Source organism: Oncorhynchus keta, unplaced genomic scaffold, assembly GCF_023373465.1.
Source record: "Oncorhynchus keta strain PuntledgeMale-10-30-2019 unplaced genomic scaffold, Oket_V2 Un_contig_7800_pilon_pilon, whole genome shotgun sequence".
Lineage (NCBI taxonomy): Eukaryota > Metazoa > Chordata > Actinopteri > Salmoniformes > Salmonidae > Oncorhynchus > Oncorhynchus keta.
The window spans coordinates 37,261-55,000 of record NW_026289684.1 but is presented as its reverse complement, the minus strand read 5'-3'; the positions used below and the strand labels follow the sequence as shown (position 1 = coordinate 55,000).

General features: G+C 46.5%; 1 pseudogene; it reads right to left on the bottom strand.

Moving 5' to 3' along the window:
* The window catches only part of LOC127926554 (F-box only protein 32-like), a 27,890-nt pseudogene extending 12,336 nt beyond the window's left edge, over positions 1–15,554 (bottom strand).
* Positions 15,555–17,740: the final 2,186 nt, after the last annotated feature.

Sequence of the window (17,740 nt, the reverse complement as noted above, 5' to 3'; positions counted from 1 at the left end):
CTCCTGGTCTCTAACTATCAGACTGTTGGAACAGAGGAGGTGTCTCCTGGTCTCTATCTATCAGACTGTTGGAACAGAGGAGGTGTCTCCTGGTCTCTATCTATCAGACTGTTGGAACAGAGGAGGTGTCTCCTGGTCTCTAACTATCAGACTGTTGGAACAGAGGAGGTGTCTCCTGGTCTCTATCTATCAGACTGTTGGAACAGAGGAGGTGTCTCCTGGTCTCTATCTATCAGACTGTTGGAACAGAGGAGGTCTCTAATCTATCAGACTGTTGGAACAGAGGAGGTGTCTCCTGGTCTCTATCTATCAGACTGTTGGAACAGAGGAGGTGTCTCCTGGTCTCTAACTATCAGACTGTTGGAACAGACTGTTGGAACAGAGTGTCTCCTGGTCTCTATCTGTTGGAACAGAGGAGGTGTCTCCTGGTCTCTAGACTGTTGGAACAGAGGAGGTGTCTCCTGGTCTCTAACTATCAGACTGTTGGAACAGAGGAGGTGTCTCCTGGTCTCTAACTATCAGACTGTTGGAACAGAGGAGGTGTCTCCTGGTCTCTATCTATCAGACTGTTGGAACAGAGGAGGTGTCTCCTGGTCTCTATCTATCAGACTGTTGGAACAGAGGAGGTGTCTCCTGGTCTCTAACTATCAGACTGTTGGAACAGAGGAGGTGTCTCCTGGTCTCTAACTATCAGACTGTTGGAACAGAGGAGGTGTCTCCTGGTCTCTAACTATCAGACTGTTGGAACAGAGGAGGTGTCTCCTGGTCTCTATCTATCAGACTGTTGGAACAGAGTTGGAACAGAGTGTCTCCTGGTCTCTAACTATCAGACTGTTGGAACAGAGGAGGTGTCTCCTGGTCTCTAACTATCAGACTGTTGGAACGGAGGAGGTCAGAGGAGGTGTCTCCTGGTCTCTATCTATCAGACTGTTGGAACAGAGGAGGTGTCTCCTGGTCTCTAACTATCAGACTGTTGGAACAGAGGAGGTGTCTCCTGGTCTCTAACTATCAGACTGTTGGAACAGAGGAGGTGTCTCCTGGTCTCTATCTATCAGACTGTTGGAACAGAGGAGGTGTCTCCTGGTCTCTATCTATCAGACTGTTGGAACAGAGGAGGTGTCTCCTGGTCTCTAACTATCAGACTGTTGGAACAGAGGAGGTGTCTCCTGGTCTCTAACTATCAGACTGTTGGAACAGAGGAGGTGTCTCCTGGTCTCTAGACTGTTGGAACAGAGGAGGTGTCTCCTGGTCTCTAACTATGTTGGAACAGACTGTTGACTGAACAGAGGAGGTGTCTCCTGGTCTCTATCTATCAGACTGTTGGAACAGAGGAGGTGTCTCCTGGTCTCTATCTATCAGACTGTTGGAACAGAGGAGGTGTCTCCTGGTCTCTATCTATCAGACTGTTGGAACAGAGGAGGTGTCTCCTGGTCTCTATCTATCAGACTGTTGGAACAGAGGAGGTGTCTCCTGGTCTCTAACTATCAGACTGTTGGAACAGAGGAGGTGTCTCCTGGTCTCTAACTATCAGACTGTTGGAACAGAGGAGGTGTCTCCTGGTCTCTATCTATCAGACTGTTGGAACAGAGGAGGTGTCTCCTGGTCTCTAACTATCAGACTGTTGGAACAGAGGAGGTGTCTCCTGGTCTCTATCTATCAGACTGTTGGAACAGAGGAGGTGTCTCCTGGTCTCTAACTATCAGACTGTTGGAACAGAGGAGGTGTCTCCTGGTCTCTAACTATCAGACTGTTGGAACAGAGGAGGTGTCTCCTGGTCTCTATCTATCAGACTGTTGGAACAGAGGAGGTGTCTCCTGGTCTCTATCTATCAGACTGTTGGAACAGAGGAGGTGTCTCCTGGTCTCTAACTATCAGACTGTTGGAACAGAGGAGGTGTCTCCTGGTCTCTATCTATCAGACTGTTGGAACAGAGGAGGTGTCTCCTGGTCTCTATCTATCAGACTGTTGGAACAGAGGAGGTGTCTCCTGGTCTCTATCTATCAGACTGTTGGAACAGAGGAGGTGTCTCCTGGTCTCTAACTATCAGACTGTTGGAACAGAGGAGGTGTCTCCTGGTCTCTATCTATCAGACTGTTGGAACAGAGGAGGAGGTGTCTCCTGGTCTCTATCTATCAGACTGTTGGAACAGAGGAGGTGTCTCCTGACTGTCTCTATCTATCAGACTGTTGGAACAGAGGAGGTGTCTCCTGGTCTCTATCTATCAGACTGTTGGAACAGAGGAGGTGTCTCCTGGTCTCTATCTATCAGACTGTTGGAACAGAGGAGGTGTCTCCTGGTCTCTATCTATCAGACTGTTGGAACAGAGGAGGTGTCTCCTGGTCTCTAACTATCAGACTGTTGGAACAGAGGAGGTGTCTCCTGGTCTCTATCTATCAGACTGTTGGAACAGAGGAGGTGTCTCCTGGTCTCTAACTATCAGACTGTTGGAACAGAGGAGGTGTCTCCTGGTCTCTATCTATCAGACTGTTGGAACAGAGGAGGTGTCTCCTGGTCTCTATCTATCAGACTGTTGGAACAGAGGAGGTGTCTCCTGGTCTCTAACTATCAGACTGTTGGAACAGACTGTTGGAGAGGAGGTGTCTCCTGGTCTCTAACTATCAGACTTTGGAACAGAGGAGGTGTCTCCTGGTCTCTATCTATCAGACTGTTGGAACAGAGGAGGTGTCTCCTGGTCTCTAACTATCAGACTGTTGGAACAGAGGAGGTGTCTCCTGGTCTCTATCTATCAGACTGTTGGAACAGAGGAGGTGTCTCCTGGTCTCTATCTATCAGACTGTTGGAACAGAGGAGGTGTCTCCTGGTCTCTATCTATCAGACTGTTGGAACAGAGGAGGTGTCTCCTGGTCTCTAACTATCAGACTGTTGGAACAGAGGAGGTGTCTCCTGGTCTCTAACTATCAGACTGTTGGAACAGAGGAGGTGTCTCCTGGTCTCTATCTATCAGACTGTTGGAACAGAGGAGGTGTCTCCTGGTCTCTATCTATCAGACTGTTGGAACAGAGGAGGTGTCTCCTGGTCTCTATCTATCAGACTGTTGGAACAGAGGAGGTGTCTCCTGGTCTCTAACTATCAGACTGTTGGAACAGAGGAGGTGTCTCCTGGTCTCTCTAACTATCAGACTAACTATCAGACTGTTGGAACAGAGGGAACAGAGGAGGTGTCTCCTGGTCTCTATCTATCAGACTGTTGGAACAGAGGAGGTGTCTCCTGGTCTCTATCTATCAGACTGTTGGAACAGAGGAGGTGTCTCCTGGTCTCTATCTATCAGACTGTTGGAACGGGGGAGGTGTCTCCTGGTCTCTATCAGACTGTTGGAACAGAGGAGGTGTCTCCTGGTCTCTATCTATCAGCAGACTGTTGGAACGGAGGAGGTGTCTCCTGGTCTCTATCTATCAGACTGTTGGAACAGAGGAGGTGTCTCCTGGTCTCTATCTATCAGACTGTTGGAACAGAGGAGGTGTCTCCTGGTCTCTATCTATCAGACTGTTGGAACAGAGGAGGTGTCTCCTGGTCTCTATCTATCAGCAGACTGTTGGAACAGAGGAGGTGTCTCCTGGTCTCTATCTATCAGACTGTTGGAACAGAGGAGGTGTCTCCTGGTCTCTAACTATCAGACTGTTGGAACAGAGGAGGTGTCTCCTGGTCTCTATCTAGACTGTTGGAACAGAGGAGGTGTCTCCTGGTCTCTATCTATCAGACTGTTGGAACAGAGGAGGTGTCTCCTGGTCTCTATCTATCAGACTGTTGGAACAGAGGAGGTGTCTCCTGGTCTCTATCTATCAGACTGTTGGAACTAGACTGTTGGAACAGAGGAGGTGTCTCCTGGTCTCTATCTATCAGACTGTTGGAACAGACTGTTGGAACAGAGGAGGTGTCTCCTGGTCTCTAACTATCAGACTGTTGGAACAGAGGAGGTGTCTCCTGGTCTCTAACTATCAGACTGTTGGAACAGAGGAGGTGTCTCCTATCAGACTGTCTCTATCTATCAGACTGTTGGAACAGAGGAGGTGTCTCCTGGTCTCTAACTATCAGACTGTTGGAACAGAGGAGGTGTCTCCTGGTCTCTATCTATCAGACTGTTGGAACAGAGGAGGTGTCTCCTGGTCTCTAACTATCAGACTGTTGGAACAGAGGAGGTGTCTCCTGGTCTCTAACTATCAGACTGTTGGAACAGAGGAGGTGTCTCCTGGTCTCTAACTATCAGACTGTTGGAACAGAGGAGGTGTCTCCTGGTCTCTAACTATCAGACTGTTGGAACAGAGGAGGTGTCTCCTGGTCTCTATCTATCAGACTGTTGGAACAGAGGAGGTGGTCTCTATCTATCTGGAACAGAGGAGGTCTCTATCTATCAGACTGTTGGAACAGAGGAGGTGTCTCCTGGTCTCTATCTATCAGACTGTTGGAACAGAGGAGGTGTCTCCTGGTCTCTATCTATCAGACTGTTGGAACAGAGGAGGTGTCTCCTGGTCTCTATCTATCAGACTGTTGGAACAGAGGAGGTGTCTCCTGGTCTCTATCTATCAGACTGTTGGAACAGAGGAGGTGTCTCCTGGTCTCTATCTATCAGACTGTTGGAACAGAGGAGGTGTCTCCTGGTCTCTAACTATCAGACTGTTGGAACAGAGGAGGTGTCTCCTGGTCTCTATCTATCAGACTGTTGGAACAGAGGAGGTGTCTCCTGGTCTCTATCTATCAGACTGTTGGAACAGAGGAGGTGTCTCCTGGTCTCTAACTATCAGACTCAGACTGTTGGAACAGAGGAGGTGTCTCCTGGTCTCTAACTATCAGACTGTTGGAACAGAGGAGGTGTCTCCTGGTCTCTAACTATCAGACTGTTGGAACAGAGGAGGTGTCTCCTGGTCTCTAGGACTGTTGGAACTGTCTCCTGGTCTCTAACTATCAGACTGTTGGAACAGAGGAGGTGTCTCCTGGTCTCTAACTATCAGACTGTTGGAACAGAGGAGGTGTCTCCTGGTCTCTATCTATCAGACTGTTGGAACAGAGGAGGTGTCTCCTGGTCTCTAACTATCAGACTGTTGGAACAGAGGAGGTGTCTCCTGGTCTCTATCTATCAGACTGTTGGAACAGAGGAGGTGTCTCCTGGTCTCTATCTATCAGACTGTTGGAACAGAGGAGGTGTCTCCTGGTCTCTATCTATCAGACTGTTGGAACAGAGGAGGTGTCTCAGAGGAGGTGTCTCTGGTCTCTACTATCAGACTGTTGGAACAGAGGAGGTCTCTCCTGGTCTCTATCTAGACTGTTGGAACAGAGGAGGTGTCTCCTGGTCTCTATCTATCAGACTGTTGGAACAGAGGAGGTGTCTCCTGGTCTCTATCTATCAGCAGAACTGTTGGTCTCTACTAGAGTTGAACAGGTGTCTCCTGGTCTCTAACTATCAGACTGTTGGAACAGAGGAGGTGTCTCCTGGTCTCTAACTCTATCAGACTGTTGGAACGGAGGAGGTGTTTGGAAACTGTTATCTGCACCTGGCTTGAACTCTCTAGCCCCATCATGACTCAGTGTACACAGACAGCATTCTCCTGAACAGTGTCAGACTGTTGGAACATCTATGCATGAATCCTAAAGGGGCATCTAGTCTCACAGTTCTAGTCTAACTAAGATCTAGTTGGAACACAGTGTACACCACAGTCTAGTCTAACACAGTGTTGTAGTCTCACAGTGTACTCCTATCTAGTCAGTGTACACACAGTGTGTGTGTGTGTGTGTGTGTGTGTGTGTGTGTGTGTGTGTGTGTGTGTGTGTGTGTGTGTGTGTGTGTGTGTGTGTGTATCCCCCAGTGTGTTTACATGCCTACAGTATCCCTGTCACTTTAATGAAGCCACTAGAACACTGTTCCAGGGTGTCTCTAGTCCAACACAGTGTACACCCCAGCATCTAGTCTAACACAGTGTACACCCCAGCATCTAGTCCAACACAGTGTACACCACAGCATCTAGTCCAACACAGTGTACACCACAGCATCTAGTCTAACACAGTGTACACCCCAGCATCTAGTCCAACACAGTGTACACCCCAGCATCTAGTCCAACACAGTGTACACCACAGCATCTAGTCCAACACAGTGTACACCACAGCATCTAGTCCAACACAGTGTACACCCCAGCATCTAGTCTAACACAGTGTACACCCCAGCATCTAGTCTAACACAGTGTACACCCCAGCATCTAGTCTAACACAGTGTACACCACAGCATCTAGTCTAACACAGTGTACACCACAGCATCTAGTCTAACACAGTGTACACCACAGCATCTAGTCTAACACAGTGTACACCACAGCATCTAGTCTAACACAGTGTACACCCCAGCATCTAGTCTAACACAGTGTACACCACAGCATCTAGTCTAACACAGTGTACACCACAGCATCTAGTCCAACACAGTGTACACCACAGCATCTAGTCCAACACAGTGTACACCACAGCATCTAGTCTAACACAGTGTACACCCCAGCATCTAGTCTAACACAGTGTACACCCCAGCATCTAGTCTAACACAGTGTACACCACAGCATCTAGTCTAACACAGTGTACACCAGCATCTAGTCTAACACAGTGTACACCACAGCATCTAGTCTAACACAGTGTACACCACAGCATCTAGTGTACCCCCAGCATCTAGTCTAACACAGTGTACACCCCAGCATCTAGTCTTAACACAGTGTACACCACAGCATCTAGTCTAACACAGTACACCACAGCATCTAGTTTAACACAGTAACACAGCATCTAGTACACAGTGTACACACAGCATCTAGTCTAACACAGTGTACACCACAGCATCTAGTCTAACACAGTGTACACCACAGCATCTAGTCTAACACAGTGTACACCACAGCATCTAGTCCAACACAGTGTACACCACAGCATCTAGTCCAACACAGTGTACACCCCAGCATCTAGTCTAACACAGTGTACACCACAGCATCTAGTCCAACACAGTGTACACCACAGCATCTAGTCTAACACAGTGTACACCACAGCATCTAGTCTAACACAGTGTACACCCCAGCATCTAGTCTAACACAGTGTACACCCCAGCATCTAGTCTAACACAGTGTACACCACAGCATCTAGTCTAACACAGTGTACACCAGCAGCATCTAGTCTAGTCTAACACAGTGTACACCCCAGCATCTAGTCTAACACAGTGTACACCACAGCATCTAGTCTAACACAGTGTACACCACAGCATCTAGTCTAACACAGTGTACACCCCAGCATCTAGTCTAACACAGTGTACACCACAGCATCTAGTCTAACACAGTGTACACCACAGCATCTAGTCTAACACAGTGTACACCACAGCATCTAGTCTAACACAGTGTACACCCCAGCATCTAGTCTAACACAGTGTACACCACAGCTAACACAGTGTACACCCCAGCATCTAGTCCAACACAGTGTACACCCCAGCATCTAGCAACACAGTCACCCCAGCATAGTCCAACACAGTAACACAGTCTAGTCCAACACAGTGTACACCCCAGCATCTAGTCTAACAACACAGTGTACACCCCAGCATCTAGTCTAACACAGTGTACACCCCAGCATCTAGTCTAACACAGTGTACACCACATCTAGCATCTAGTCTAGTCCAACACAGTGTACACCCCAGCATCTAGTCTAACACAGTGTACACCCCAGCATCTAGTCTAACACAGTGTACACCACAGCATCTAGTCTAACACAGTGTACACCACAGCATCTAGTCTAACACAGTGTACACCACAGCATCTAGTCTAACACAGTGTACACCCCAGCATCTAGTCTAACACAGTGTACACAGCATCTAGTCTAACACAGTGTACACCACAGCATCTAGTCTAACACAGTGTACACCACAGCATGTACACCAGTCTAACACAGTGTACACCACAGCATCTAGTCTAACACAGTGTACACCCCAGTCTAGTAACACAGTGTACACAGCATCTAGTCTAACACAGTGTACACCACAGCATCTAGTCTAACACAGTGTACACCACAGCATCTAGTCCAACACAGTGTACACCCCAGCATCTAGTCTAACACAGTGTACACCACAGCATCTAGTCTAACACAGTGTACACCACAGCATCTAGTCTAACACAGTGTACACCACAGCATCTAGTCTAACACAGTGTACACCCAGCATCTAGTCTAACACAGTGTACACCCAGCATCTAGTCTAACACAGTGTACACCAGCATCCAAGTGTACACCACAGCATCTAGTCTAACACAGTGTACACCACAGCATCTAGTCCAACACAGTGTACACTACAGCATCAGTCAACACAGTGTACACCACAGCATCTAGTCTAACACAGTGTACACCACAGCATCTAGTCTAACACAGTGTACACCCCAGCATCTAGTCTAACACAGTGTACACCCCAGCATCTAGTCTAACACAGTGTACACCACAGCATCTAGTCTAACACAGTGTACACCACAGCATCTAGTGTACACCCAGCATCTAGTCAACACAGTGTACACCACAGCATCTAGTCCAACACAGTGTACACCACAGCATCTAGTCTAACACAGTGTACACCACAGCATCTAGTCTAACACAGTGTACACCACAGCATCTAGTCTAAACACAGTGTACACCAGCATCTAGTCTAACACAGTGTACCACAGCATCTAGTCCAACACAGTGTACACCACAGCATCTAGTCCAACACAGTGTACACCACAGCATCTAGTCTAACACAGTGTACACCACAGCATCTAGTCTAACACAGTGTACACCACAGCATCTAGTCTAACACAGTGTACACCACAGCATCTAGTCCACACCAACATCTAGTTACACACAGCATCTAGTCCAACACAGTGTACACCACAGCATCTAGTCCAACACAGTGTACACCACAGCATACACCACAGCATCTAGTCCAACACAGTGTACACCACAGCATCTAGTCCAACACAGTGTACACCCCAGCATCTAGTCCAACACAGTGTACACCACAGCATCTAGTCCAACACAGTGTACACCACAGCATCTAGTCTAACACAGTCTGACATCTGTGTGTGCATCTAGTCTAACACAGTGTACACCACAGCATCTAGTCCAACACAGTGTACACTTATCTAGTCCTGTACACCCCACTCTACCAGTAGATCTAGGACATTGTGTACACCCCAGCATCTAGTCCAACACAGTGTACACCCCAGCATGTCTAAACACAGTGTACACCCCAGCATCTAGTCTAAACACAGTGTACACCACAGCATCTAGTCCAACACAGTGTACACCCCAGCATCTAGTCCAACACAGTGTACACCACAGCATCTAGTCTAACACAGTGTACACCACAGCATCTGTGTGTACACCCCAGCATCTAGTCCAACACAGTGTGCATCTAGTCCAACACAGTGTACACCCAGCATCTAGTCCAACACAGTGTACACCACAGCATCTATCCAACACAGTGTACCCACAGCATCTAGTCCAACACAGTGTACACCCCAGCATCTAGGTGTATCTGTGTGTATCTAGTGTGTGTACACCACAGCATGTCTAAAACACAGTGTACACCCCAGTCTAGTCCAACACAGTACACCCAGCATCTGTCCAACACAGTGTACACCACAGCATCTAGTCCAACACAGTGTCAGGATCAGTCTGACATTGTGTGTGTGTGTGTGTGTGTGTGTACTTATAGCCTCCACTCTGTAGATCAGGACATTGTGTGTGTACTTATAGCCTCCACTCTACAGTAGATCAGGACATTGTGTGTGTGTGTGTGTGTGTCCACTCTACAGCAGATGTATGCCTGTGTGTGTGTGTGTGTGTGTGTGTGTGTGTGTGTGTGTACTTATAGCCTCCACTCTACAGTAGATCAGGACATTGTGTGTGTGTGTGTGTGTGTACTTATAGCCTCCACTCTACAGTAGATCAGGACATTGTGTGTGTGTGTGTGTGTGTGTGTACTTATAGCCTCCACTCTACAGTAGATCAGGTGTGTGTGTACATAGCCTCCACTCTGTGTCAGACATGTGTGTGTGTGTGTGTCTGACATTGTGTGTGTGTGTGTGTGTGTGTGTACTTATAGCCTCCACTCTACAGTAGATCAGGACATTGTGTGTGTGTGTGTGTACTTATAGCCTCCACTCTACAGTAGATCAGGACATTGTGTGTGTGTGTGTGTGTGTGTGTGTGTGTGTGTGTGTGTGTGTGTGTGTGTGTGTGTGTGTGTACTTATAGCCTCCACTCTACAGTATCAGGACATTGTGTGTGTGTGTGTGTGTGTGTTACATTGTGTGTGTGTGTGTGTGTGTGTGTGTGTTATAGCCTCCACTCTACAGTAGATCAGGACATTGTGTGTGTGTGTGTGTGTGTCTACAGTAGTCAGGACATTGTGTGTGTGTGTGTGTACTTATAGCCTCCACTCTAACAGTAGATCAGGACATTGTGTGTGTGTGTGTGTGTGTGTACTTAGCTTCCACTCTACAGTAGATCCACTCTTATAGCCCTAGGAATCAGGACATTGTGTGTGTGTGTGTGTGTGTGTGTGTACTTATAGTGTGTGTGTACTTATAGCCTCCACTCTACAGTAGATGTGTGTACATTGTTCTTGTGTGTGTGTGTGTGTGTGTACTTATAGCCTCCACTCTACAGTAGATCAGGACATTGTGTGTGTGTGTGTGTGTGTGTGTGTGTGTGTGTGTGTGTACTTATAGCCTCCACTCTACAGTAGATCAGACATTGTGTATTGTGTGTGTGTGTGTGTGTACTTATAGCCTCCACTCCACAGTAGATCAGTATTGTGTGTGTGTGTGTACTTATAGCCTCCACTCTACAGATCAGGATTGTGTGTGTGTGTGTGTGTGTGTGTACTTATAGCCTCCACTCTACAGTAGATCAGGACATTGTGTGTGTGTGTGTGTGTGTACTGTGTGTGCCTGTAGATCAGGACATTGTGTGTGTGTGTGTGTGTACTTATAGCCTCCACTCTACAGTAGGTCAGGACATTGTGTGTGTGTGTGTGTGTGTGTGTGTTATAGCCTCCACTCTACACTAACTAACCATCAACGTAGGTTGTGTCTCCATTTCCACTAACCCAGAGAGTATTGCCTAATAGATCAACACACAGCTGTGTTTCCATGATCGTTGTGTCACCCAGCATGGGCTTAAAAAGTAGTGCACTACATTATATAGGGAATACAGTGCCATTTGGGGTCCCGCCTCCACACAGCAGACAAAGTGCCACATTTATAGGGAATACGTCCACTCAAATTAGTGCACTACATTATATAGGGAATAGGGTGCCATTTGGGACGCAGTGGTAAACCTGATCTGTGTGGTGTAAACGAGAACCTCACTAATATCATGCTGCAGTAACACACACACACACACAGCCACACACACACACAGTTAGACACACACACACACACACACACAATTCTGATGAACGTCTGTACTTACTGTTCTAGTTCTCTTTAAATCAACAGAGAGAGAGAGAGTGTGTTCAAAGCAGACCACCAAAGGTCACAGCAGTATCTCTCTAGACTAGAGAACCATCAACGAGGTTGTGTCTCCATTTCCACTAGAGAGAGAGAGACTAAGAGAAAAGACACAGCAGAGTCTCTCTCATGATCGCTCCCTCAGCAGAGAAGCTGTGAGTTAAGAGAATATCTCCAAAGAGCCTCTTGTCTGGAGAGAAGTGATAAGGCCCAGAGAGAGAGACAGAGAGACAGAGAGAGAGAGAAAGGGACACAGCAGAGAGAGAGAGAGAGAGAGAAAGAGGGAGACAGCAGAGAGAGAGCAGAGAGAGAGAAAGAGACTCTCTCGCAGAGAGAGAGAGAGAGAGAAAGAGACACAGAGAGAGAGAGAGAGAGAGAAAGAGACACAGAGAGAGAGAGAGAGAGAAAGAGACAGCAGCAGAGAGAGAGAGAGAGAAAGAAAGAGACAGCAGAGAGAGAGAAAGAGACAGCAGAGAGAGAGAGAGAAAGAGACAGCAGAGAGAGAGAGAGAAAGAGACAGCAGAGAGAGAGAGAGAAAGAGACAGCAGAGAGAGAGAAAGAGACAGCAGAGAGAGAAAGAGACAGCAGAGAGAGAAAGGTGAAGCAGAGAGAGAAAGGTGAAGCAGAGAGAGAAAGGTGAAGCAAGGAAGAGAAAGGTGAAGCAAGGAAGAGAAGAGAGCGAGCAAGAGACCTACACGCCCAGAACATAACACAGCCCTTTAAAACACCCCTCAGTACTGTGTCTGAGGTTAACCCTTTAAAACTCCTACTCTCTATGGTAACACCCTTTAATGTTCAACAATACATTAGTATGAATGCACAATGTCATATTTGTCATTTTCCTAAGGTGACGCCGAAGGACAATTCACATCCCCCGATGGACAATAAAGTTATGTTCCCATCTCATGGGAATCCTCAGATGGACAATAAAGTTATATTCCAATCTCATAGGAATCCTCAGATGGACAATAAAGTTATGTTCCATCTCATAGGAATCCTCAGATGGACAATAAAGTTATGTTCCCATCTCATAGGAATCCTCCAGATGGACAATAAAGTTATGTTCCCATCTCATGGAATCCTCAGATGGACAATAAAGTTATGTTCCCATCTCGTAGGAATCCTCAGATGGACAATAGTTATGTTCCCATCTCATAGGAATCCTCAGATGGACAATAAAGTTATGTTCCCATCTCATAGGAATCCTCAGATGGACAATAAAGTTATGTTCCCATCTCATAGGAATCCTCAGATGGACAATAAAGTTATGTTCCCATCTCATAGGAATCCTCAGATGGACAATAAAGTTATGTTCCTATCTCATAGGAATCCTCAGATGGACAATAAAGATGTTCCTATCTCATAAATCCCCGATGGACAATATTGTCCCATCTCATGATCCCATCAGATGGACAATAAAGTTATGTTCCCATCTCGTAGGATCCTCAGATGGGAACATAACTTTATTGTCCATCTCATAGGAATCCCTTCATGATGATTTAACACAGAAGTAGAAGGGAGAAGTCAACCCACCCGTACGACATAGTTGAACCTCCGGTTGTCCTTGATGGCGCTGCAGAAGTCCAGCCGGTTGAACGCTTCTCCCAGAGTGCAGTAACCATGACGCTGGGATAATTAGGACCATCGGGTATTAGTGTCTGGTTCAACGGGCAACAGGGTATACTGTGACTGTTTATGTTAATAAAGAGACAGTCCTTCCTTCCTTTCCTTCCTTCCCTTCCCTTTCCTTTCCTTTCCTTTCCTTTCCCTCCCTCCCTCCCTCCCCTTCCTTCCTTCCTTCCTTCCTTCCTTCCTTCCTTCCCTTCCTTCCCTTCCTTCCTTCCCTTCCTTCCTTCCCTTCCTTCCTTCCCTTCCTTCCTTTCCTTCCCTTTCCTTCCTTCCTTTCCTTCCTTTCCTTCCTTCCTTTCCTTTCCTTCCTTTCCTTCCTTCCTTTCCTTCCTTCCTTTCCTTCCTTCCCTTATGATTCCTTCCTTCCTTTCCTTCCTTTCCTTCCTTTCCTTCCTTCCTTTCCTTTTCCTTTCCTTTCCTTCCTTTCCTTTCCTTCCTTCCTCCCTTCCTTCCTTCCTTTCCCTTTCCTTCCTTCCTTTCCTTCCTTCCTTTCCTCCCTTCCTTTCCTCCCTTCCTTCCTCCCTTCCTTTCCTCCCTTCCCTCCCTTCCTTTCCTCCCTTCCTTTCTTCCTTCCTTTCCCCTTCCTTCCTTCCTTTCCTTCCCTCCCTTCCTTCCTTCCTTCCTTCCTTTCCTTTCCTTCCTTTCCTTCCTTCCTTTCTTTCCTTTCCTTCCTTTCCTTCCTTTCCTTCCTTTCCTTTCTTTCCTTTCTTTCCTTTCCTTCCTTTCCTTCCTTTCCTTTCCTTCCTTTCCTTCCTTCCTTTCCTTACCTCTTTAGTGCTTCCTTTGTGAACGTAAATCCATTTCTCTTTGTGGAAATCTGAGAGAAAAAGGAGAGTGTGTTATCACCGTGGAGATGACCATTTCCTGTGTAAAATGTCTTTATGATGTCATTGGCCGGTACTGTAATACTGTAGGTTAAACTTACAGGGAATCTTTGCGTTGTTGTTCATGAAGTCTTTCCTTCTCTTCTTAGCTGCCAGCTGGTAACAGACAGCCGCAGATTCTCCTGGAAGCATCGTTTTACAATAGCTGGAAGACAGACCATACATCCTGTTAGCAATAGCTGGAAGACAGACCATACACCCTGTTAGCAATAGCTGGAAGACAGACCATACATCCTGTTAGCAATAGCTGGAAGACAGACCATACATCCTGTTAGCAATAGCTGGAAGACAGACCATACATCCTGTTAGCAATAGCTGGAAGACAGACCATACATCCTGTTAGCAATAGCTGGAAGACAGACCATACATCCTGTTAGCAATAGCTGGAAGACAGACCATACATCCTGTTAGCAATAGCTGGAAGACAGACCATACATCCTGTTAGCAATAGCTGGAAGACAGACCATACATCCTGTTAGCCATAGCTGGAAAAGAGACCATACATTCTGTTAACCATAGCTGGAAGACAGACCATACATCCTGTTAACCATAGCTGGAAGACAGACTATACACCCAGTTACATATCTGGCGTACAAAAAGCTAAATTTGAGTTTTATCATTGTATGAAATGTTTTTAAAAATGGCTCATTTGAGATGATACTATGGTTTTTCCAAACAGGTAGGCATATAGTTGGCTTCAAACTGCCTGGAGTCAGGATCCACTGTAATTACAACAGACGTCGTCTAATCCCATCACTTGCACAGTAGTTATTTATAGCACAATGATTAACGAGTAGGAACACAGGCTCAAAAACACACAATAACAACACAATAACGTCTCCTGCTTAGCCGTAGTATAACAGCAAGAGCGAATACCGTATTGTGAGTAACGTCACATTAGGTTTCTATCTATCTATTTATCGCTTATTTTACAGGTAGACTGGATATCAAATTGTCAATATGTATATATTTTTTCTCCTTCTCTGTCCCCCTGCCGCAATCTCTCAATTCAAGGGGCTTTATTGGTATGGGAATTATATGTTAACATTGCCAACGCAAGTGAACTAGATAATAAATAAAAGTGTCTCTCTCTCTATCGCTCTCAGAGCATTTCATGGGAAAACTCCTTGGATAACTTGATGGCGCACTTCAGTTGTTCTCGATGTCACTAGCTGGTGTCGATGCTGCTCAAGACAACATGTATCAGGAAGCACAAACACAACAAAACAATACATTCAGTTTCCGATACTGACCTCACGTCTGAGTCATTGCTGTTTTTGTCGTCTAAAGAATAGTTTTTCCATCCTTCTTCAGTTTTAACCCAGCTCTGACCCGGGGACCGCCAATCCTGTCCTAGAAAAGGCATTCTCGACCGTTTAAAAATCAACAACGCCGAAAGAAAATGATAGTTCTGACTTTATGTTGAAGAACGTTAAATGTTGTAAGATACAGGTTTGTTTTTGTCTCCCGTCTGGTCTTCAATAAAGTGTCTGATGTGTCGTCTGGTATTGTGACTGCGCAGCGGCCCGTTTTATTCTCCTGTGAACAATCCGGAAAGTCAACACTTGAGCTCCTCCCCCTTTTGGAAACTGTGCCGCAACACGTGGCTTTGTTTATCTTCTTCTCTATTGCAAAACGACTCAGGGAAGGAATACTGTCAACCACAGTGGGGGTTTAGGGGGCAAATGTCCTGTGCTGGAAGATACATTAATCATTTTATACTGCTGAATCAGAGCTTTTTCATTTGACCTAGACACAACAAGCCTTTCTTGATAACGTAGATAAAATAATCTTATCAGTTTCTGTCAATTCCCCTGACTCATCCCTGGAAGTTAAAAATGAAGTCTCTTCTCAGGATTCTGCAAAAGTGCAGGGTTACATTGGGGGGGAAACTAGATGTATAAGGGGGTAAGTTGAGCCGCCCTCTAGGAAAATATACACCAAATTAATAATTCCACCAAATATTTAGGAAGAGGTCATCGTTTCATGGAGTCTGTGAAGGAAGAAATCACTTGGAAAAAGTGGTAAGCAAGTTATGTGCATCGATTTTCACCAAGTCAGATAAATGTATTAGGCTGGAGGTTTCCTTGTAGCTGTGTGGGCTAGTAGTTTGCCTTGGGGTAAGTTTAGCCAATGGCCTTGGAGTATCAATGGTTGAGCCAATGGCCTTGGAGTATCCAATGGTTGAGCCAATGGCCTTGGGGCATCAATGGTTGAGCCAATGGCCTTGGGGTATCAATGGTATGAGCCAATGGCCTTGGGGTATCCAATGGCCTTGAGCCAATGGTTGAGCCAATGGCCTTGGGTATCCAATGGTTGAGCCAATGGCCTTGGAGTATCCAATGGTTGAGCCAATGGCCTTGGAGTATCAATGGTTGAGCCAATGGCCTTGGGGTATCCAATGGTTGAGCCAATGGCCTTGGAGAATCAATGGTTGAGCCAATGGCCTTGGAGTATCCAATGGTTGAGCCAATGGCAAGTTGAGGAAATGTAAGTATTTTCTTCCCAGGTATAATGCAAAGCATTATCGCTGGGATATGAGGTAACAACAGGGCCTGGCCTATGTTAAAAGTGTTTAACTGGAGTCTCAGAGCAGGAGTCTCAGTAGAACAGACTGGGTAACTGGAGTCTCAGTAGAACAGACTGGGTAACTGGAGTCTCAGTAGAACAGACTGGGTAACTGGAGTCTCAGTAGAACAGACTGGGTAACTGGAGTCTCAGTAGACCAGACTGGGTAACAGGAGTCTCAGTAGAACAGACTGGGTAACTGGAGTCTCAATAGAACAGACTGGGTAACTGGAGTCTCAGTAGAACAGACTGGGTAACTGGAGTCTCAGAGCAGGTGTCTCAGTAGAACAGACTGGGTAACTGGAGTCTCAGTAGAACAGACTGGGTAACTGGAGTCTCAGTAGAACAGACTGGGTAACTGGAGTCTCAGAGACAGACTGGGTAACTGTCTCAGTAGAACAGACTGGGTAACTGGAGTCTCAGTAGAACAGACTGGGTAACTGGAGTCTCAGTAGAACAGACTGTGGAGTCTCAGTAGAACAGACTGGGTAACTGGAGTCTCAGTAGAACAGACTGGGTAACTGGAGTCTCAGTAGAACAGACTGGGTAACTGGAGTCTCAGTAGAACAGACTGGGTAACTGGAGTCTCAGTAGAACAGACTGGGTAACTGGAGTCTCAGTAGAACAGACTGGGTAACTGGAGTCTCAGTAGACCAGACTGGGTAACAGGAGTCTCAGTAGAACAGACTGGGTAACTGGAGTCTCAGTAGAACAGACTGGGTAACTGGAGTCTCAGTAGAACAGACTGGGTAACTGGAGTCTCAGTAGAACAGACTGGGTAACTGGAGTCTCAGTAGAACAGACTGGGTAACTGGAGTCTCAGTAGAACAGACTGGGTAACTGGAGTCTCAGTAGAACAGACTGGGTAACTGGAGTCTCAGTAGAACAGACTGGGTAACTGGAGTCTCAGTAGAACAGACTGGGTAACTGGAGTCTCAGTAGACCAGACTGGGTAACAGGAGTCTCAGTAGAACAGACTGGGTAACTGGAGTCTCAGTAGAACAGACTGGGTAACTGGAGTCTCAGTAGAACAGACTGGGTAACTGGAGTCTTAGTAGAACAGACTGGGTAACTGGAGTCCAGTAGAACAGACTGAGTAACTGGAGTCTCAGTAGAACAGACTGGGTAACTGGAGTCTCAGTAGAACAGACTGGGTAACTG